Consider the following 23,523-nt stretch of genomic DNA (forward strand, 5'->3'; position numbering starts at 1 on the left):
TCTAATAAAGAAGGATACCCTGGTTTTAGAACTGATCCAATAAATCCGATCTGATATTTGTGAAATCTTCTATCATGCCCGAAGGTTTTAAATTGATCCAATAAAATCTTCTGCTTGTAAAAAATATTCTTATTTTCTTTAAAAATTTTAAAAAATCAATTCAATACAATGGATCTGATTGGAAAATATATCTCTGTTTTAACTGATTAGATAATATCGATATGATTGGAAAATATATCTCTGTTTTAACTGATTAGATAAAATCGATATGATTGGAAAATATATCTCTGTTTTAACTGATTAGATAATATCGATATGATTGGAAAATATAATATCTGTTTTAACTGATTAGATAAAATCGATCTGAAATGAAGAAGTTATTGTGATCCTTAATTATGATATCTGTAAACGAAACAAATCTCTCCACGATCAGATTTAGAAAGTTTCTAGGACATAAAAGAGTGAAACATTGACGTATGCCTCCATGACATATTATTTGACTAACTGTTTCAGCCTGCTATTATGTTGTGTTGGTCAAGTAGGTGTGATTGATTTAAATGTATTGGAACAAACTCTCACACTCTCACTAACTCGCGAGGTCCCAGATTTCAAAGTTTTTGCTAAGATGAGAGTCATTTAGCGAGTCCCAGGTTTAAAAGTTTTTCTTATCAAGATGAGGGACATTTAAATCTATCAATATTTGAAGGACAAATATTCTGGTCAAATTTTTTCATACGTGTTTTTCCAAAGAACGGCGATTGTTGGTTAAAGTCAAAATGATTAGAAATAAAAATATCTTGTTTAACGCAATTGATTTAATTTAAACGTCGTACTTTTGACTAGATATAGACACATATTCAATCTTTCGATGTAATTTATCCTGAAATAAAATCAGTGATAAATGATGGGTCATAATATAATATGATGTCTAATTGCAAGCAGTGTTAAAAATCACTAATTAAGCCCGGAATCCTAATGATACATATTATTGGTGAATGAGGCGATTTGTGGAAATCAGGACAAACTGAAGGTGAAATATTTTTTTTATATATTTTTTTTAAAGAAAAAAAATGAAAAAATCCAAACAATAATCATGGTTTTGAATCAAATAAAAAGCGTTGAATTCCTAAGCAGATAAAAAGGATTTGAAATGGGAGAGAAAGAAAACTCAATAAAACAAAAACAAAAACAAAATACGTAAAAACAAAAACAGAGTATAACTGACTGTTTCACAATGATTAACGCATATGTCTCATTAAGATGTTTGTGATTCTTGATGTCAGAAAACACGCCTCTGGTTTTTAATAGTGAACCTTTGGAGGCGAACATTGAGTGTTTTGTGTTGATGCAATTTTTAAAAAATAAGAACAAAGAAGAGAATATTAAAAATGTCTCCATCAAACTTTCATTACAGATTTTGCGCTAACAATGTCCATCAAATTTTGTTCACTAGGCCCTATCCAATAAATTTATAAATTGTAAGTTTATTGTAATTGCCGTTTGATCAGATCTTTGGAGTATCTGTTCTAAAAGTCTTTTCAAAGCCACAAGGAATATGTATCCTGTTTTTCGGTATTGTTGAAACGCCATTGCCCAGTTAACTGCCGTTATCTGGAAAAATACTAATTAAAATTTGGCCAGAAAACTCGTCCTTCAAATATCGATTGATTTAAATGATCCTCATCTTGGCAAAAACTCTCAAACCTGGGACTCGTGAAACCCCAGGTTTGAGAGTTTTTGCCAAGATTAGCGCTATTTAAATCGATCGATATTTGAAGGACTAATTTTCTGGCCAAATGTTTAAATACGTGTTTTTCCAGAGTGCGGCAATATTTAACTAACTGGCTAATGCTTGTCGACTAATATTGCCAACACGAGAAATCTGATCTACTTTTACACACTTTCCACCGAACTAAAATTAGACTTAAGCTACCTGATATCTACTTAATGGAAGGGAGATATTCTACAATTTGTAAGTTGGTTTATCAATCCCTATGTTCCGTAAGACATGAATTAGACGCGGCAATCCAATTTCTGTTTAATGGAAGAGAGATATCCTCTGGTTAGAAGCTTGTGTTTTCGCTACCTACTAAAAGTCTATCTCCAGAATAGAGAAATCAGAGAAAAGACACTGGTGTAAGATAAATATTTGAAAAAAAGTGTATGAAAAGTGCCAGACAAAGCAAGAAAGTAAAATACAAGAAAAAAATCCATCCCAAAAGATCTGTTTTCCTCGACTGGGAAGTCGATCAAGTCTGATTTCTTTGGGATTGTTTTTTTTTTCTTGTATTTTCCTCTCTTACTTTGTCTGGCACTGTTTCATACACTCTTTTTCACATCTTTATCTCTAGAATAGTAAGTGGAACAGGCACTTGTGTTGATAAAAACAAGAAATGAAGTGGGTAGAAAAGTGCCAGAAGACTAATATAGAATTTTTGTAAAACAACATCGCGGCGATGAGGACTCGAACCCACGACCTTCCTGGTACGACAACTCCACCTGGCCGTCTCAATCTTTCAATGTTATATGTTTGTGTTGAGAATTTGGCTATTAAGCTTAAATGCTGGCTAACAATCTTCACGGCGTTTGTGTGTTGAACCCATGACCTCAAGAAGTCGTGTGAGCGGTCCAAGATATGCACACAGTTTGATACCACTTTTTTTCGAGTGGTGGGTAGTAGGGCTACGTTCTCCCCGGCCAGGCAGAGTTGTACCAATGAGGTCGCGGGTTCGAGCCCCCATCGCCGCGAAGTGTTTTTTAATTCTCTATTGTCTTCTGGCACTTTTCTACTCACTTCATTTCTTGTTGTTTCTCTAGAATAGGGGCATGACAAGTACATAATTTAGAAAGGGTCAAAGAATTGGTTTTGAATAGCCAGTAAACGATGAAAGAACAATTGGTTTGGTATACATCATCAACAATGAACTAGAAAAGATATAACTTGTCTTCAGAGTTGGATACCAAACTAGAATTAGCACGATAGTAAAATGTTTGAAGGCAGCTGGATTTTTATATTTAGACCACTGTTTGAAGAAATACTCCTTTTCTATTTTATTGGAACAGCCATGGTTCATTGATCTTTCTTTGATTTGCAACTTTTAGTTCAACTCCGTGGCCACAGTTTATACAAATGTTTGTAAACAAAGAGCTGATGGCCAGATATTCGGCATATCGGATTTGACATAAACTATGACTAGATTCGATTCTGAACAAAAATGAATATAAAAACTTCGAAAAGAACAAAATACCAAACATGTAACGTTCCGGGCTCAAAACCCTTGGTCAGTCAACATCAATACACCACTTTATTGTTTTTATTGTTTTTTGTTATTGGCTGAAGAAAGGTTTTGAACCTGAATCGTTCCGTGTTTGATATTTTGCTCTTTTTCGAAGTTGTTATATTTATTTTTGTTCATTATTTTTGACAATCCATAACTTCAAGCAGCTAAGGACCACTTTGACTGGATTAGATTAGTGTACAAAACAGTTCTTTCTTTACTAAAACTAGGAAATTCATTTATTCGTACACCTGGCAGACAACCAACAATCAAACGTATCTGCCGTGTAAACAAATGGAAGTTGTTGATCTAAGCGTGATCTACTCACAAAAATATTTTCAGTTGAAATTGAGACAAAGAAGATCTATCACGAGAAATGTTCCTTTCACTGTTTACGTATTTTCTTAAACTATCTTATTTTCCGAAAGCTCATTACTAAGCTCATCGAAAAAAAAATTTCACGATAATTAACAAACTCTCTGATCACATCAAGCTATAAATGGGCTTTAACAGTCGTGACGTCACTTTCCTCGTAATGACGCATAATAACTTAGTAACTGGTCTAAACCATCGGAATAATGGACGTCCTAATGAAATAATTCTCCGATGAGCATACAAGTGTATCCAGAGGACAAAACATTATAAATCTGATCTTGCTTTGACTTTTATACATTCTGATCAAATAACATGTGAAAAAGCTCTATCCAACACGAAGAATAAAAAGTACCGATTTTCTTTGTTTAGGACCAAGCTGCTCGTTTCTGGGCGGAAGTGACATCAGACTATTGAATCCAATTACAAATTTTAAAAAATCACCGTCCAACCACATTGACACAGAATTGCCTTGACACAGAATTGCCTTCGTTGTTCTCAACATTCGTAAACATACCTTACGATAAATACGAAAAAGGAAAGGAAAACATACCGAATCTAAAAATAGGTCACTTAAAATTGGTCAACAGAAACAACTTCTCGATTCGTGTTACGTATTAAAACAATGACAAATAAAAACAGTGTTTACTTCCTTAAAGATTCATCACTATCCTTGCCCTGGGGGCCCATGCATGATGTCCCCATATAATATACCCATCCAACCATCATCATTTTCATCGACTCATCATCTCCCCTAAGCAAGTCTGAGGTGTTGTATGCGATGTCCTCCCGATCACTAACTCATCCAAGCGAGTCATTGGCCGTTAATTGCCCATTGTATTATCACCCTTCATCCTTGATATTTCAGTTTGATGTCGTTTGATAGACTGCATCTCTTTTATATATTATGACTCGTTATTCAACGAAAGAAATTATTTACGTGTTAATTTGTTGTGCTAGTTTTGGAAACGTTACTCGAGAACACCTTTTTTCTCTAAATATCTATCTAGTATTAGAAACCAATAGTTATAGATATAATTTGAAGGGAGCTTTTAAAATTTCTCTTAAAACAGATACTGAAATTGAACCATAAAAAATATGTGACGAAAAGACACATTACCTTTCTTTGTTAATCCCTCACTGAATAATATTAATTTGTCCCTTTCCAGCAACAATAAATAATTCTCTGATGTAATTTTAATCAATTTAAGGAAAGGTTTTGATATTTTCAATACGCTATAAAACTGTTTAATAAATCACGAACACCAGCAATTTTCCAAAACAGTCATCCGAGAACAGATCAACAACTAAACAGGGGCAGCGCATTGCCACTGTGTACATTCAGCATGGCCATTCCTTCCACATTCTGTGTATATTACATTGTGTTGTCAATAGAACAGAAGTAACCGAGAATGGTATAAAAAATTTTTAAACCCATTCCAACGTTTCATCTCTCCAGAATTTTGTTTACCACCCATTGTCTATCTGTGAATCTATCTTTTTACGTTTATGTTTACATATCTATCTCTCGATGTTTTTCTTTACATTGTGTCTATGACATTCGTATCCCTAAACAAGTAAATGTTTTTTTTTAGTTTTTAATATTGATAGCTATCTATCTATCTATCTACCTATATATATATATATATATATATATATATATATATATATATAGATATATATATATATATAATATATATATATATATATATATATACAATATATAATATTATATATTAAATATCTATCTATCTATTTGTCTATCGATCTATCTATCGATCTATCGATCTATCTATCTATCTATTTATCTATCTATCGATCTATCTATCTATCTATCTGTCTATCTATCTATCTATCTTTCTATCTACAGGTCTCTCTTCTCTCTAGTTTTCTCCATTTTTTCGTTCCTTTAATTCTTTCCTTCCTCCTTCTATGTATGTCCTCCTTCTCTCTCCCTCTCTTCTCTATCGCTCTCACTCTCTCCTCCTCATCCTCTTCTTCTTCTTCTTCTTCTTCTTCTTCTTCTTCTTCTTATTATTCTCTCTCTATCTCTCTCTCTCTCTCTCTCTCTCTCCACTATTCTTTTTTTATTCCACTCTCCCTATATTTGTATCTGACTGTGTGTATAATTGTGTGTTTGTGTGTGTTGTGTGTGTGTGTGCGTGCGTGTGTGCGTGCGTGTGTGTGTGTGTGTGTGTGTGTGTGTGTGTCTATGTGTTCCAACAGCTATTCCTCATTTCATTTACTCTTATTTTAGGACAAGAAACGAAAATCAAATTTGGTTTCACCTGTTTCTACAATTGGAACTTCCTTTTCGAACATCTTTGTTGTTCGCCGTCAATATTTACATCCAGGGCTTTGAATGTGAACGCAATTCCCCTTATGCCTATTCTATGTTAATTGACCAGCCCAGCAATATTGGGTTATTTTGAGAAAACCTAAATATACCTCTGTGACAATGATGTTTTTTGTCTGTTTGTAATTTGCTGGAAAAAAATGTTATTATAAGAAAAACAATTAGTAAATACAGCAGCGTGTTTCTGTTTGCTGGAGTAATGTTATTACACAAAGCAACTTGTTAGCATGTTTACAGTATCTCTTCAAGATGGCCTCATTCTCATGATTTGCTTCATAACTTCGTAATATTATATAAAGGGGTGGTTTACATTGCTCTTAACCCGGTATTTGAAGAGATTAATTTCGAAACTTTTGAATAAAAATCGAGTTTTCCGCTAGCTTATAGAGAATAATAGTAATATTAATAGTAATACATCTTTTATGTCCATAAAATAGAAAAACCTTTAGTGGTTTACATTGCTCGAACAAATATAATAAACATAAATAGAAATATGTGGATCACATAATAATATGATCCACAAATTTACTTCGCAATGCACACAGACATCTTTAAAATTTAATACAACAGGGAACATGTTTTAATGTATTGAAATTAAGACTGATTTCAAATGTATCCACAGTTACTAAGTTACTCACTCCTACCACTCACTCCTCTTCCAATACAATAACTTGCCTCACAAACAAAAGAACGGTACAGACTACCACTTCCAGCGATGCTTTTTTGTCGTACCCTTCTGTCCACACAGACTGGGTTGGGTTGCTGAGTATGTCAGATCTAGTGGAAAGTACTTCGCGGCAACTTTAAAAGCAAGCAATTGTCTATGTCGGTTATATTTTAACAGAGACCGGGATAAACTCCGGCTTCATGGGCTTTATGACTTTGAAGCCCTACTCAGAATGAAAACAATCTCTCATATTTCGGTGTGCTATTAACATTGATCATTCTGCAAAAACGGAAATCAATGTGATCAAAATATATTTGCCCAAGCCAGGCAAAATATAAGGATTAGAGCATTTGTACAATTTCAAATTGTTCCATTAAACATTAAAAGAAAATATGCCCCTCCGCCACAACATCATAAGCATTCCACTAAGGAATATAGATAATTCATCAAACAAGATGACTGATGTCAACAGGAATCACCCATGTTGTCCAAGAGAGCAAATTGGGGGTTAATAATCTTGCCCAAGGAAAAAAAAACGAAAATTCCTGAAGCGGGACTCGAACTCGGGTTCTTCCGGGTCACAGTGCAATGGCTTTACCACTTGGCCACTTCGCCATTTAAACAATAAGTTGACAATTATTCCCAATAAACCTCCAGAATGACACTACGGTTGTAATTCAGTAGCCCTTCTTTAGACTCATAATCAAATCAATGAAGCAAACACGGTTCTTGGGTTTCAAAAAAAAAAAGAAAAGAAAAGAAACAGCAATATTTACTTGCTGTAAGTCTTCACTACTAGTGGACAAAGCTGTTATGTAGTCCTTGATAGAAAAAGCAAACATAGTCTAGAACGCTCATGGCCCTGAAGCGATTTGAGCAAATGAAAAGGTCCAACGACCAAGAGGGTGTTGGATCATTAACAAACATAACACGGACAATAAGTATAATAATGAAAACATAAATAAATAAAACTCCCCTTTTATCCAATGGAAAAATGTGTCTTTAGGGTCTGTTTCGAGAAAAGAAAAAAAACTAACCCATAACACGTCAGCAACAGTAAAGTGCAACATGGTGAGTAATATTTCGTAAGTTTTTTTTAAAACCAGATACCGGCTGTACTCTGGAAAAACTCACATGGTAAAAATTGACTAGAAAACTCGTCCTTCAATGATCGATTGGTTTAAATGACCCTCATCTTGGCAAAAACTCTCAAACCTGGGACCTGTTTTGCCAAGATCAGGGTAATTTAAATTGATCGATATTTGAAGGGCGAGTTTGCCGGTTAAATTAATATATGAGATTTTCTAGAGTACTTCAGTTAAGTGGTGATAAGGAGGGTGAGGTTCGGGTTTGCCACTCCTCCCTCCATTCCTCTCTCTCTCTCTCTCTCTCTCTCTCTCTCTCTCTCTCTCTCTCGCTCTCGGTGCAATGTAATTAAGCCCCAACGCTATGAAATATATAGAACACCTAATCCAGACTTTCGAGTTTAACCTGTAGCATCTACTTTACTGGAAACAACAAACAATGAAAGCAATGTGTAGTGAATTTTATAAATTTAATGAGTTCTCTCGTGTTTACGTTTTGTCTGATCTGACGTGTAGAGTAGTCTTGCAGTCAGCAGTATGTGGTAAGTCTTCGTAGTTCGTAGGAAACGGAGATCGCCACACATGCCCCCCCCCCAAACACGGACTAGTCATCTTCGTTGTACCGAGGTCGTTTAATGGTACGTCCTGAGCGAGATAGCTTCTTAGTAGGCACTACGTTAGTATCATCAGAAGCAGTACGGGAGTTTTGTATGTTTCTGTTCGATAACTTTCTGTTCGTATTCGGTGGGCGTCCACGACGAGGTGGGGTGGCAAGGGAAACTGGATGCGTAGAATCGACAAATGCAGCTTTAAGTCGGTCGATCGAAATCCGTTCTGATCAGGAATTGTTTATCTCCAGGGGTTATGACAACATAGGGACCTGTATACGGCTTCTGAAGGGGTCCTCGGTGGGTGTCAACACGGATGTAAACATATTTTGCTGACATCAAGTTCTTGGGTAAATTTGTTTGATGATAGCCGTGATGATGTGTTGGCCGTGGTGAATGAAGGGACACGTTTTGCCGAAAGGTTGCCAAAAAGTCTTTAGCGTGGAAGTCTGAAGGATGGTCAGGTATAAACTCTCCAGGGATTGTTAAAGGTTCTCCGTATACTAATTCGGCTGAAGAATGACCGATATCATCCTTAGGTGCAGTTCTTAAACCAAGCAGAACCCAAGGTAGCTAATCCACCCAATTTGGAGTTATTAGACGAGCTTTGAGGGATGATTTCAAGGACCGATGAAACCGTTCAATCATGCCGTTGGACTGAGGGTGATACGCAGTTGTGTGATGAATCTGCACACCAAGTTGACTGGCCATCTGTTTCCATAGCGTGGATGTAAATTGTGAGCCCCTGTCAGAAGTTATATCAACAGGAATACCAAACCGCGAGATCCAATTGGAGATCAGGGCTTTTGCACATTCTTCTGTTGTTGTGGTTTGTAACGGTATTGCCTCAGGCCATCGGGTGTTCCTGTCAATCATAGTAAGGAGATGAGTGAACCCCCTTGACTGAGGTAATGGTCAAACGAGGTCAATGTTTATATGTGAGAATCGCTTTCCTGGGACATGGAATGTTTCTAACGGTGCTCGTATATGTTTTTGAATTTTCGAAGATTGGCAGTTGTGACATTGCTTAACCCATGCTGACACTTCTTTCTTAAGACCATGCCAGATAAACTTCTTGCTGATAAGTCTGACTGTGGCCTTAACTCCAGGATGACTCATATTGTGAATAATTTCGAAAACCGGTCTTCTGAAGTCGGTAGGAACGATAGGTCTTGGGTAGCCGGTTGAGATGTCACAAATTAACTCTGGACCCGAGTCAACGGATGTTTTGACGATTTTGAGGCTTGTTAATGCAGTTTTGTAAGCCTGTATGTCAATGCTATTTTCTTGGGATTCCGCCATAGCTTGATAGTCGATGCCAATTGAGACTGAGTTTGTAACTGCTCTTGAGAGACAATCTGCGACAGTGTTGTTTTTTCCAGAAATGTGTCGGATGTCAGTTGTGAACTCGGATATGGCAGATAAGTGCCTTTGTTGACGAGCTGACCATGGTTCAGTTGATTTGGACATGGCATGGATTAATGGTTTATGGTCAGTAAAAATAGCGAATTGTCTCCCTTCAATGATGAAACGGAAATGAGGAATGGCTAAGTGAATGCCAAGCAACTCCCTATCAAAGGTACTGTATTTCGGTTCAGGTTTACGTAACTGCCTGCTGAAAAATGCCAATGGTTCCCAATTACCTTGATGATTAAGTTGTTCAAGGACAGCGCCCACAGCTTGGTCGGAGGCGTCAGACGTTAAAGCGAGGGGTGAGTTCAAGCAAGGATGGGCTAAAATTGTAGCGTTACTTAGTGCATTTTTACCGTCAGTAAAGGCTTTCAACATTTCTTGCGTCCACGTAAGTGCTTGACGTTGTTTTTTTGACTTTCAAAGCACTATATAGGGGTCGAAGTATTTCAGCTAGTCTCGGAATGAAACGATGGTAAAAATTCAACATCCCGAGGAACTCTTGAAGTGACTTGATGGTTTTTGGTTGTGGAAATTGTTTAACAGCCTCAATTTTTGTCACCATTGGGACAGATCCAGAATGCGAGATGTGATGGCCAAGGAAGTTAAGAGATCTCACACCGAAAAGACATTTCTCAAGACGGATAACGAGGCTTTGGTTTCTAAGTCTTTCGAATACGATTTTGAGATGTTCCATGTGTTCTGCCTCAGTTGAACTTGCAACCAGAATGTCGTCTAAATAACAAAATACGCAGTCTAAATCTTGTAAAATGGAGTCCATTAAACGTTGGAATGCTTGTGCTGCATTTTAAAATCCAAATGGCATTCTTAAGAACTCCCAAAGGCCGAAAGGGGTTATCACTGCCGTTTTTGGGACTTCTTCTGGAGCGACTGGAATTTGGTGGTATCCTCTGACAAGGTCGATCTTCGAGAAGATGATCTTACCGTCTAAGTTTGCTGTAAAATCATGAATGTGTGGGACAGGATATCGATCTGGTATAGTAGCATCGTTAAGTCGACGAAAATCTCCGCAGGGACGCATTGTGCCATCAGCCTTGGGGACCATGTGTAATGGGGAAGCCCAAGGGCTCTTTGATTTTTGAATTATGCCCATTTTCTCCATTTCCAAAAATTCCTTTTTTGCACACAAGAGTTTTTCTGGAGCCAGGCGACGAGCACGTGCGAATACTGGGCGACCTTTGGTTGTGATGAAATGTTGCACGCCATGTTTCACAGTTGCCGTTGAAAATGTTGGTTGAAGTAGTTCTGGATAGTTATTCAATAATTTTCTGAATGTATTGCAGTTCGGCTCGAGTGGTGAGAGTTCGGCGTTTGCACAAACTGAACTTACTGAACAAGGTACGTGCGAAAACGTTTCAGCGTCGATAAGGCGTCGACCACGAATATCCACAAGCAGATTATGATGACGTAGAAAATCTGCTCCAAGTAGGGGACGCTTGACATCAGCTTTGATAAGTCGCGCATTGAATGAACGCGATCCAATACATATGTTAGTTTCAAAGCATCCGTATGTTTTTATTGTAGAACCATTAGCAGTTTGTAATGCGAGATCAGAGGAACCCAAGCTTTTGTCTGATGCAGAGGCGGGTGTGACAGATACTTGAGCCCCAGTATCTACTAAAAAACGTCCGTTTGAATTTTCATCGACGACGATGAGTTGGAGGTTTTTTGATGTGGGCGCGTTGGCTGAGTAAGAATCCGGGTCGACAGCAGAATTTACTGTTGACCCGGCTTGGCGTTTCCCTGGTTCTTCTTGTTTTTTCTTGAATGAATTGAAGAGTTTGCATGTTTGTGCACATCGACGGGCATTTGAACCAAACCGTTGATGGTACCAGCAGAGGGAATCTATTTCACTGGTCATGGTTGGTGTGTCAACTTCACAAGTAGTATGAGAAATTGAAAAGGAGTTAGAGTTTGAGTGAGCAGCGTAGAAAAAATTGTCAGCTTCTCTGGCAAGTGCCCTGTAATCATCCAGGTTGGAAGAGTTTGCTAATGGAAGTCTGATGTTTGCTGGAAGTTGTCTTAAGAATAACTGTCTGAAGAGCAGACAGGGCTTGTGTTTGCCGAGGAGCACTAACATCCTGTCCATTAACTCAGATGGCTTTAAGTCGCCCAAACCATTCATGTTGAGTAGAGATTCCGCTCTCTCTGTTTCCGAAAGGCCGAACGCAGACAGCAGGAAGTTTTTCAGTATTTCATATTTACCTTCCTTGGGTGGTGATGATAGAATGGCAAGGGCTCTAGTTGCTGTGTCTGAGTCTAAGGCAGCCACTACATAGTAGTACTTTGTTTCATCGCTTGCTATATCACGTAAGGCAAATGTTTCCTCGCTTTATGCAAACCACGCTGAAGGACAAGTGGTCCAGAATGTGGGCAATTTCAATGCTACGGCGTCGATAGACATGTTTATTATTATTATGTTCTTGTGAAGAGTTGAACTGGTAAATAGTAATAATAATAATATATACCTATCTCTTAAGTTGTTTTAAGTCGGGGTCACCAATGTAGCATCTACTTTACTGGAAACAACAAACAATGAAAGCAATGTGTAGTGAATTTTATAAATTTAATGAGTTCTCTCGTGTTTACGTTTTGTCTGATCTGACGTGTCGAGTAGTCTTGCAGTCAGCAGTATATGGTAAGTCTTCGTAGTTCGTAGGAAACGGAGATCGCCACAAACCATAAATTATCATGAACACAATTATCTAGATAGTTGTATTATCTAGAAGGTGGACGCTGCATTCTTTTAAAAATAGACGCATGCAAAAAAAAAAAGATTGTTATCTAAACCTGCATACAGAGAGGAAAATCTACTAAACTAGTCAAAACTGGTATTGTATTGGGCGGAATGAACAACAAATTATAAACAAAACGAGAGGAGAAGAAATAGAAGAAAGAATGACGGGGAAGGGGGGGGGGATGGAAAGAAAAAGTAGACAAGAAACATGATTTTTAACATTATATCAGCGTAAAACTCGAACACGATTGGTGTGGAAACAATATTTGTTTTGGACGGATAAAGATGATATACTAACTAATTGCTAAAAGTATCTAATGGTAATCAATAGTCTCACATAGTCATGTGGTTGATAATTGCAATACCGGTTGCTATGCCGATAGACATATCTGAAGAAAAATATATTGAAGGCAGGAGGATGGGGGTGGGGGAGGGAGGGAGAGGAGTAACAAAGAACCACCTCCACAAAAAGAGGAAGGAATATATTTATACAAAATACCGTTTTGAGGTGATTGGTCTCACACACACGTACACACACACAACCCCCCCCCCCCCCCACACACTCAAATATATATATATATATATATATTGTGTGTGTGTGTGTGTGTGTGTGTGGGTTTGTGTGTGTGTGAGACCAATCACCTCAAAACGGTATTTTGTCTGGATAAGCGGGAGAGCAATAAAAGATTTTAAAATCAAATCAACAGGAATTTGACATTAAAAATTTGTTACTTTATGACTAGACCAAAGTCTCATATTTTTTTATTTTATTTTACTAAAAATCAATTTTAAGTATATGAAACAGGCCGACATAATACCGTTTTGAGACGACGAGTTACATACATTAATGTCTCGTTAGCATACGACCTAATCACACACACGGTGGTACTCCGGATCTAATCACAGACACGGTGGTACTCACGATCTAATCACAGAAACGGTGGTACTCACGACCTAATCACAGATACTCGGGTATTCACGACAAAATCAAAGACACCTTGGCATTGACGACCTAATCACAGACACTCTGGTACTCACGACCTAATTACAGACACTCTGCTACTCACCACCTAATCACAGACACACTGGCACGCACATAGAAATTTTTACATTTAATAGTGAAAATCAGAGTTTCAAGAGCAGGCTTTTACGTAGCGACATGTTTAATCGACGGTGTCAGTGATTGATCATTGGTTTCTCTAACTGTTCACTGAAACTAGTTTAAATATATTAGGAAAGTGAGTGGAGCAGGCATTTATGTTGATAACAACAAGAAATGAAGTGAGTAGGAAAGTGCCAGAAGACGATAGAGAATAAAAATTTTGCGGCGGCGATGGGGGCTCGAACCCGCGACCTTACTGGTACGACAACTCCGCCTGGCGGAGACCACTAAGCTGCACATACATAAGACAGATGATTCTATATATTTCGGGTTTTTCCCTTTGTAAAGATATCAGACATCTCACAAAACAAACAGACCGATTCTTTAAAAAATGTATGGTTGGGAGTCAGAATTGAATGGGGATGATCTATATCACTTTTCCATGTGCTCGCGGTCATTGGTCACATTGCACAGTGTGCTCAAAATGACCTTCATAGAGAAAGCTGTTCACAGTTTGAGAAATTTAATATCCAACGTCACAATTGGTCATTTTGCTCAACTCGTGGGTATATTTACAACGTTGAAAAGCAAAGCAGTGTGTTTACATTTATTGAGAAATGTCCAATCATTGTACAGCACCAAATCATGTGATCGATGACAAGGTTGGACGAAAAAATGAATATAGATCGCTCCCATTGTTCCGTACAGCCCATTGAATTATTATTATTTTATTATTCTATTATTATATATAAAATCTGGTGTCGACATAATGATCAGTCCTTTAAAGTCGGAATTTACCAGCTGGCCGCCCTGTTGCCAGATTCATTTGTGCGTTCATAAGAAACTTTATGACCGGACCGATTTTGATTGTAGATGGCTGAAAAGATTTGTCTCGATCACTGTTAATTTCCACAATGCAAGTGCCCGTTTGTATTGGCCTTTGCTTCCCCTGCAAGTCTTAAAAGGAAAAACGCAACTAAAGGCATATTGCTTCGTTATCAAGACGATGTAATGAACCCATGTTCATCGAGAACAGTAACAATGATATCAAAGGTAGCTAAGCGTCCAGTCCAGAGAACAGCAAGCCATGTTATTGTGCGTTTCACGTGTTTCACAGAACAATAGAAAATAAATTCATATTGTTTGAATAGGAAACGATTACTTACAACAACGCAATATGTTTTGATGAAATACATGGATTGGCTTCAAACCTAGAATTATTATTTTCAAAACCAAATGAGAGATATTCAACGCAAAAGAGATCGCCCAAGCCATGATATTCTAGAATGAGATAATGGGAAATTCCATTTTTGAATATCATTTTTCTCCGTAAATTAAACAAAAAATACCATCTTTAAAATGAAATGGACCATGGTTCAAGCACTTCGAATCAACAGTTGAACGTTTCTGTTTATTTCCCTATTCGATCAGTAAACACCGGTATAGGAGAAAGAGAGGAAGAGCGAGAGGGAGAGAAAGAAAGGAAGAAAGAAAGAGAGAGAGAGAGAGAGAGAGAGAGAGAGAGAGGGAGAGAGAGACAGAAAGAGCGAGAGAAGGGCAAGAGAGACAGATAAAGAGAGTGGGGATAGAGAATGCAGAGAGAGAGAGAGAGAGAGAGAGAAAGAGAGAAAGAGAGAGAGGGGGGGGAGATGGTAGGGAGCTAGGATGGAGAGAAGACGTTTAAAAGAAAGAGAGAAGGGGGAAACAAATCAGCCTGAAGGAAAAGATTATGTTCTTTGAGAGCGTGAATGTGTGTATGTGTGTGTGTGTGCATGTGTGTGTGTGTGTGTGTGTGTGTGGTGTTAGTAATATGGCCCGTGAATGTCATAATGTGTTATAAAAATAAATAGACAACTGGTGGATATGGAGGAAAATAGAGAGAGAGAGAGAGAGAGAGAGAGAGAGAGAGAGAGAGAGAGAGAGAGAGGGAGAGAGAGAAAGAAAGAGAATGCAAAATGGGACGTCTGTGCGGGGAGCAAGATCGCCTCTATTTGTTTCAAATCGATTCTACATCATTAAGGGCCAACTAATACATGGTTCCAGATACGAACAAGCATATTATTATCTTATCAAATAGATAAAATAATAGAAACAAATTGCAGGACTAAAGAGTTCCATCCTATAGGGCTTTGTCACTGTGGCTTAGCGTATTGTCTTTGACAGACTGCTGTTCAGTGCATGACCTAATCAGTGGGAAGAAGAATTTTGGATTTGATTTTTTGTTTTTTCTGAAGACTATGCTCCCCGGAGCATTTTAATTGAAGTAAATCGGGTGATTTTTCATGAAGTTATGGTCAGATATATGGTAAAGGTATCCAGCAACTTTTCTCAAATTTCATACTTTTTCAACTTAACTAGCTGTAAAAATATAGTTAGAAGTGAAATTAAGCTTTGATATTTCCCGAAGATGTCTACACAAAAAGGGTTGATTTAATCATTTATGAGAAAAACACATTTTTGATAAAAATTGACCTTCTAACTAAACTTGGAAATATCTCAGTTCAAACCTTTTCTTCATCCGACTGATTATGTCATTCACTGTAAATTATTAAGGTCCGCTGATTGAGTCGGCAACTAGGCACTTCGACGGTATGTACTTAACAGAGACTACAATGATGTTAGGTCTTGGACTCCGTCCACATATTTGCAGGTCTGATAATCGAACACAATTAAAGGGCTTGGTTTGACATTGTTTTAATGGACAATATTTTGCGTTGGTTGAGAGTAGGTCTATATCCATTACAACAACGAGCCCATAAAAATTTAGATACGTATACGTCGGTCTCATCCCTTAATAGAAGCATTTAGCATATTGGGTTTTTTTTGTCCACTTTGTAGTGATTGGGTAGCTCATTCTGTATCAGAGAGTACATTGTGAAAATATAGCGTCCTATCAAAATGGAAGAAAGCATCTGTTACTGTCCACTGAACGTTACAAAGAACAGAGATAAGCTTCAGCTCCTTGGGCCTTGAGGTTCAAGGAATACACGTGTTATATATATATATATATATATATATATATATATATATATATATATATATATATATATATATATCACCGGCAGTCATAATTTCTATGACCCAAGAGTTTTATAATTTTGATCTCGGTGGATTACAGCTTCTTCTTCTTCTTCTTCTTCTTCTTCTTCTTCTTCTTCTTCTTCTTCTTCTTCTTCTTCTTCTTCTTCTCCTCCTTCTTCTTCTTCTTCTTCTTCTTCTTCTTCTTCTTCTTCTTCTTCTTCTTCTTCTCCTCCTTCTTCTTTCAGTCTATCTTACATTTTGCAGGATTGCCATAATGAATGCCAATTCTCCATGCATCTCGGTTCATATCATCATCTTCCTACAGGCCCAGTTCTTTCATATCGTCAGTGGATTACAGCAATTATGATAAAGCATATAATTTCTTTTTACAAATAGATTGTTTGGCAACAGATAGATCTCAGATTGATTCTCGAATCCATAGAATAGAATAAAAATAGACGTATAAAGTTCTCTCCGAGGGCTATGGTGAATGGACCATTTTAGTATGTAGACGTTGTGAATGTTACCGGCTGATACCAATAATAATAATAATAATAATAATAATAATAATAATAATAATAATAATAATAATAATAATAATAATAATAATAATAATAATAATAATAATAATAATAATAAAATAATAATATAATAATAATAATAATAATAATAATATTAAATAATAATAATAATAATAATAATAATAATAATAATAATAATAATAATAATAATAATAAGGAGGAGGAGGAGGAGGAGGAGGAGGAGGAGGAAGAAGAAGAAGAAGAGCAGTAGGAGGAGGAAGACTAGGAGGAGGAGGAGGAGGAGGAGGAGAGGAAGAAGAAGAAGAAGCATATTTCTATAGAGTTTTCGTCGAAACCTCAAAGCACTTAAAACCCAACGAGACACTGTTTATACAGAATGCAATAATACTGAGAGACCAAATCAACCAATTTCAATATCAAAACAGTAGTAACATGAACAAAGCAAAATTAACATGAATACACATAGATAAGCCAAATAACATACAGTAAAAAGTGAAGTCAACTAAGCATATCTATAACATCCGACGTGAGCCTAGTGTTCCCACTTGGTGCCATCTAGACTTTACTTGATTATGACAACAAGCCTTCGGCGCTTGGTATCTTGATATAAGTTAGTTTGCTTAAATTCCCGTGCCCATCGGTGAATGTCCTGGATGTTGTAACATTGACAGAACGACGCCATTTTTGAAAATTGTGAACTAAGTTATCAAAATCTGGCACCTAAAACGATTCGAAAATGGTCCTTCAGAGTCATCAGCAGGCCCACAGAGGCGGAGTTTATCTCGGTTTCTATAGCGTGAAAAGGACAATTACGATTGTTTGCTAGCCTTTGGATAGGAAGCTAGTCTATCGCAAAGTAATCTAACAGTCCCTTGACGTGTGCTCTATCCACTGGGCTGTCGGGATACCGTCCCCTCCCGCCCCCAACAACAATAACAACAACAACAACAACAACGGCAACTACGAAAAAGAAAATAAATGAAAATAAGACCAAAACAAAACAAAACAAAACAAAAACAAAACAAAAACACAAAACAAACGTTTCCAAGCATGGATCTTTTTCCTACGACACAAACAAGGACAAAAACATATATTTAAAAAAGATGGGGTAAAGATTTCTTGCGTTTAATCTTCATAATCGAGGCATTGCATTTGTTTGTAACTACCACTAAAGTGAGCTTAAATCAAATTAAAGGAATTTCCAGATGGAGATTATAACTTGTACACATAAAAGGATATTAATAAATCTCAAGGATTCTGAATCCAAATAGGGATCCGCGAATGAGGTTACAACAAAACGGGCCACAACCATGTCTGTCCTGATGGCCGTAATCATTTTCAACCCCTTGAAAGATATTCAGTCCTTCTATTTTTTTCATAATGGAAAAAATAAGTTTTAATTTTTTTTCATACTTAATACTCTCCTTACAAGCCATTTTCAAAATTTCCCGCAAAACTTCACAACCACACAACACAATTTTTTTTTTTCTTACTCAAACATAAAAAACTACATTATAATCATTATATAGTTCAGTAAAGTGAGCTTTACAACACAGTGTCTTTCTAGCTATAACAAAAAAAATTAGTTAAATTTTGTTATGTAAAAATAATTAGAATGAGAAAATTATTGGTTTCATTGTAGACGTCTAATGATGTGACGATTTAACTGTGGTCGCTAAGGAAAGGTTTAAAACCAAGCATCATTTATTTTTTCTCTGAATTCTTTCATTTTGGTTTTATTTTCTTTATAACAACAACATTGCTTTAATTTCTTAAAAACAATTGATGTGTTAACATCCAATTTAATCTAATGTTAATTCTTTCGGGTGCATTTTCTCCGGGTGTTTTCATGCGCTACGTCTAATACCACAAGGTTACAGACGAAGAAAGGAAAGAAAAGAAAGAACGAGAGAGAGAGAGAGAGAGAGAGAGAGAGAGAGAGAGAGAGAGAGAGAGAGAAAGAGAGAGGGAGGGAGGGAGAGACAGAGAGAGATACAGAGAGAGAGAGGGACTTCGCGAAGTTTGAAGAGTTTTTGCCAAGATTGATATTCTGACCAAATTATTAGATTTATGGTTTTCCAGAGTACCAGTTAAATGGTTAAAAAAATTATGAGTCTCAGAAAACACTTGACTCTGAAACCAAGTATATTTGTTTCAAGTTCCAATTTATGTTTTAAAAAAGGTTCTCCAAGAGAGGGGGCTGGGGAGGAAAAGAAAAGATAGAGATAGAAAGAGAGAAAGAAAGAGGGAGAGAGGGAGGGAGAGCGAGAAAAAGAGAGAGTGAGAGAGAAAGAGAAACAGAGAAAGAAAAAGAGAAAGAGAAAGAAAGAAAGGGAGAAATAGATATATAGATAGATAGAGAGAGAGAGCGAGGGAGAGAGAGAAGAAGAGAAGAGGAGAGAGAGAGAGAGAGAGAGAGAGAGAGAGAGAGAGAGAGAAAGAGAGAGAAAAGATTATAATATCCCATTTAAAAATCCACTTATATCTTGTCTCGCCTGCTACCGGTGATTACTCTCAATCCACAAGTTATTGGACATTTCACACAAGTGATCGATCTTCCAAATTTTTAGCTAACCAAATATTATGGATGAAAAGATTTGGATAAAGCCGCCAGGGCTTAAGGTTTAATCATAAATAATATGATGATGAAGATGGATGAGCCAAGATGCATTTTGAATAGCTTTAGAATTTAGCAAAGAAGAGAATTATGAAACGTTATAAAATGAAATGGATGTTTTTATTGGAAAGGATTGCAATTTCCAATCATTCGACAATTCTATATAATTTTTTAAAACATGTTTCATAATATGAAAGTTTAATAAAAAAAAAAGGATTTCCGGATATAGTGAGTTTTTAATGAGGTCATCTGACCTCTTGCTTATATTTTGCAAACATGAAAATGGAAAATAAAATCATCAATTACTGCCTTTTATTGATAGCAGGAAAGGCTAAACCAGTGCTACGTTTGATTATAATACGATATGTGACCCAATGTCTTAAAACGCTATCATGTCGGGGTGAGCAAGGTGGTGGAAATACAATGTATACCCACAAATGAAACCTGGAGTTAGTTTCTCTTCATTAATGTGGAGGATAACAATATACGATTCTTACACTCTTGATTTTTTGGAATTCCGGACGTGTTCAAACCGCAGAACGAGATTTATTTATTCTACCCCTCAATCGATTCCTTTATCGTCACCTTTCAATAAAAGACATCTTCAAAAACATTCAAATGATATCTCTTTTTAAAGAATCTGAATTTTTAATGAAAAGTACGCTTAATAATATCTGACGTCACAAATTATTATTGTAAACATGATAACATTACGCGTTACTATTCAGGGAGAATGATAGAATAAAAACTATTTCTTCCGTTGACAAACAGTCGAAGATCGTATTATGCATTCGTATATTTGTAAATTCACGTCCTGGGGTAGATTTCTATCCGAGCGACATAATATTGTTTTGAGACGCTGGGTCACATATTCGTCCAATGAAATTGACTTGAATAGATAGACTCCCCCCCCCCCCCCCCCCCGCCCACTTTTTACCTCAAAAGAAAAAGAAAACCCCATATAAAAGTAACCTAGACACCATAGCATAATATGTTAGCATTATATGAATCGAGAATCTCGATATTTTATATATCAATCAATGTCATTGAAAACACAATAGTGAAGATTTTAAAAGAGTATTAGTATAAAGAGCTTAAAGACAGACAAATGTGGTTCTCAGATGGAACTTCTGTGGAAAAAAATAATAGAGTGATCTTATATGTATAGCCGTGCTTAAAAAGGAAAATCGACCGTGTCAAAACCTACTTTCTATAAAGAGTTCCCTTGTCAACAAATGATAACATATTATTGAACCTGAATGTAGCATAGGCAAATAATTTAGGAGACTCTTACTTATATTTTCCTTATTTTTCTAGATACAGTAAAATAAATTCTCGGAGTAACTCATTTGGAAAGTTTTTGATTTTTTTAGAGTAGATAGTTGAAAATCACATTATTCGATTTTTAAAAACTTCTTATGGTACCAGAGACACCTTTACTAGCTCAAGGAAAAAAATTAAAACGATAACACAGGAGGAAAGGATTTTTAAAAAATGTAAATGGCAGATTTCTATATTGGATCATTTTGTAAGGTCTACGATTAAAACTTGAGCGCACCATCCACTAAACGTGCTCAAAGCGCTTTACAAAGGGGTCCCTGACCAACAGCAACACGTTACATATAGAACGAGACATGACGCCTGATAGGCGATATTACAATTTTTCTCAGACAGAAACAACGCTGTTAACGGCAAGGTACTCATTTTACACATAAGGACGCTGAGAGATTGTGAGTAAAGAGCCTTTTCAAAGGACTCAACTATGCGCCGAGCGAGGCTCGAACCTATGACCTTCTGATCCGAAAGCGAATGTCATACCACAAAACTATAAGACCACAAGACCACAAATTCTTCACAGATGGGATGAATCAAGAACACGTTGTGTAAACAGTGACACTCACAACAACATAAATACAAAGCATATTGCACACATTTTTTAAAAATGAAGCATTATGAGGAGCATTGAATATGGTCTGTCAGAAAAAAAAGATGAGCTCAAAAAAGTATCCACATATAAATTCGTTCTCATATTCTTGTGACGTCGTTGGTGCAATGAACGAGTTCACTAAGACCTAATATGAGATTACCAAATCTGAACCCACAATAGGATTCAACAGTCGTGACGTCACTTCCCTCGTAATGACGCATAGTAACTTAGTATCTGGTTCTAAACTATTAGAACAATGGCGGACGCCCTTATGAAATACTTTTCCTGTGAGCATAAAAGTGCATCCAGAGGAGAAAAACATTATAAATATGATTATGTATTGACTTTTATACATTCTGATCACATGATGATTAATGAAAATTCTCGCCAGCATGAAGAATAAAAACTACCGATTTTCTTTGTTTAGAACCACGCTGCTCGCCGTTTCTGGCATCAGACTCTCACAAGTAGTACATTACGACTGTTTGTCGGCGCAAAGGAGATAACTCATTAAAATGCGTTTATAATTCAAACCATACAGAATTGTCTCCCATGCTCTTGTTATACAGGTGACATTATCTTCGAAGAATTACAAGAGTTATACAGGTTGAGATGGCAATATTACGTTTTGATAATAATTTCTGATGAAAGTTTGACGATAATTTAATCTATCATATGAGTGAACTCGATAAAATGTATTCGACTAATTTGCTAAATAGAAATTTAAAAAAGCGTTTGAAACTGTTTGAAGTTATTGTTTTGCGTGAATATTTTCTCACGTGCAACTATTTATATTGAAATAATATTATTACAACAGTAAAAATATTTGCTAAGGATTTTGCATATATATATATATATATATAATATATATATATATATATATATATATATATATATATATATATAATGCAAATTTTCACTCACATTTTTTTGGCCGAGATGACTCGTTTCTGTGTTTTTTACACTTCTTCAGTCGGCGTAATCCATATATATATACCATCACTTAAACACACTAAAGGCGTCAAGACAAATAATAGTCTTTATTTTATAGCAGGCAAAACGGAACGGACAAACGATAATGGGAATATCAGACCGGCCCATCTGTTAGAGCTATATAAAACTCTACACCCTTCCTCTGGTCAAGAGAGTGAGAGAGAGAGAGAGAGAGAGAGAGAGAGAGAGAGAGAGAGAGAGAGAGAGAGAGGTGGGGATGTTGCTTTTATAGGGATCCACAATGTCATTAGAATTAAGGTTAAAAAAGAACATTTGTTAAACTAGAAATTTTTGCTACTTTTCAAAATTTGAAGAAATGTATTAAAATTGAGCATGTAGGATAGATAGTTTTATTCAACTATTAACATGCAACAAGATAAAAACATTAGCTTTGATACTAAGAATATATAAGAAAAAATGAAATAAATAGGCATGGGGTAAAAGTAACCCAGGTAAACAACGGATATAGTCGGTGATAGGGTTGAGTGAGTTAACCCAAATATTGTGCCCATCAATTTGTGTGCTGACTTCATAGAGTCCGCTTTACTTTTCTTTCTTTCTTTTTTTTTTTTGTGTTATTCTTCTTTTGGTAGTCTGTGTCACACAACTATCTGACGACCATTTTTAGGTTTGTTACAGGTCAATAAGTTACTAAGAAGTTTTCTCCATATAAAAATGGAATCCTCCGATTTTACGACATTCCAGCACACACAAATGATGGACAAGAGCGTTTGGAATAATAATAATAATAATACACATTTATATAGCGCTCATTCTCGTGTAAAAC

At 36.4% G+C, this 23,523-nt stretch overlaps 1 protein-coding gene across 7 annotated transcripts in view; it reads right to left on the bottom strand.

The window, feature by feature from the left end:
• LOC144971125 (rap1 GTPase-activating protein 1-like) overlaps window positions 1-23,523 on the bottom strand; it is a 401,598-nt gene that overhangs the window by 240,461 nt on the left and 137,614 nt on the right. The gene's annotated exons all lie outside the window — the stretch shown is intronic.

The sequence above is a fragment of the Berghia stephanieae genome, chromosome 4, assembly GCF_034508935.2.
Source record: "Berghia stephanieae isolate SIO BIC M18660-M18661 chromosome 4, UCSD_Bste_1.3, whole genome shotgun sequence".
NCBI lineage: Eukaryota > Metazoa > Mollusca > Gastropoda > Nudibranchia > Aeolidiidae > Berghia > Berghia stephanieae.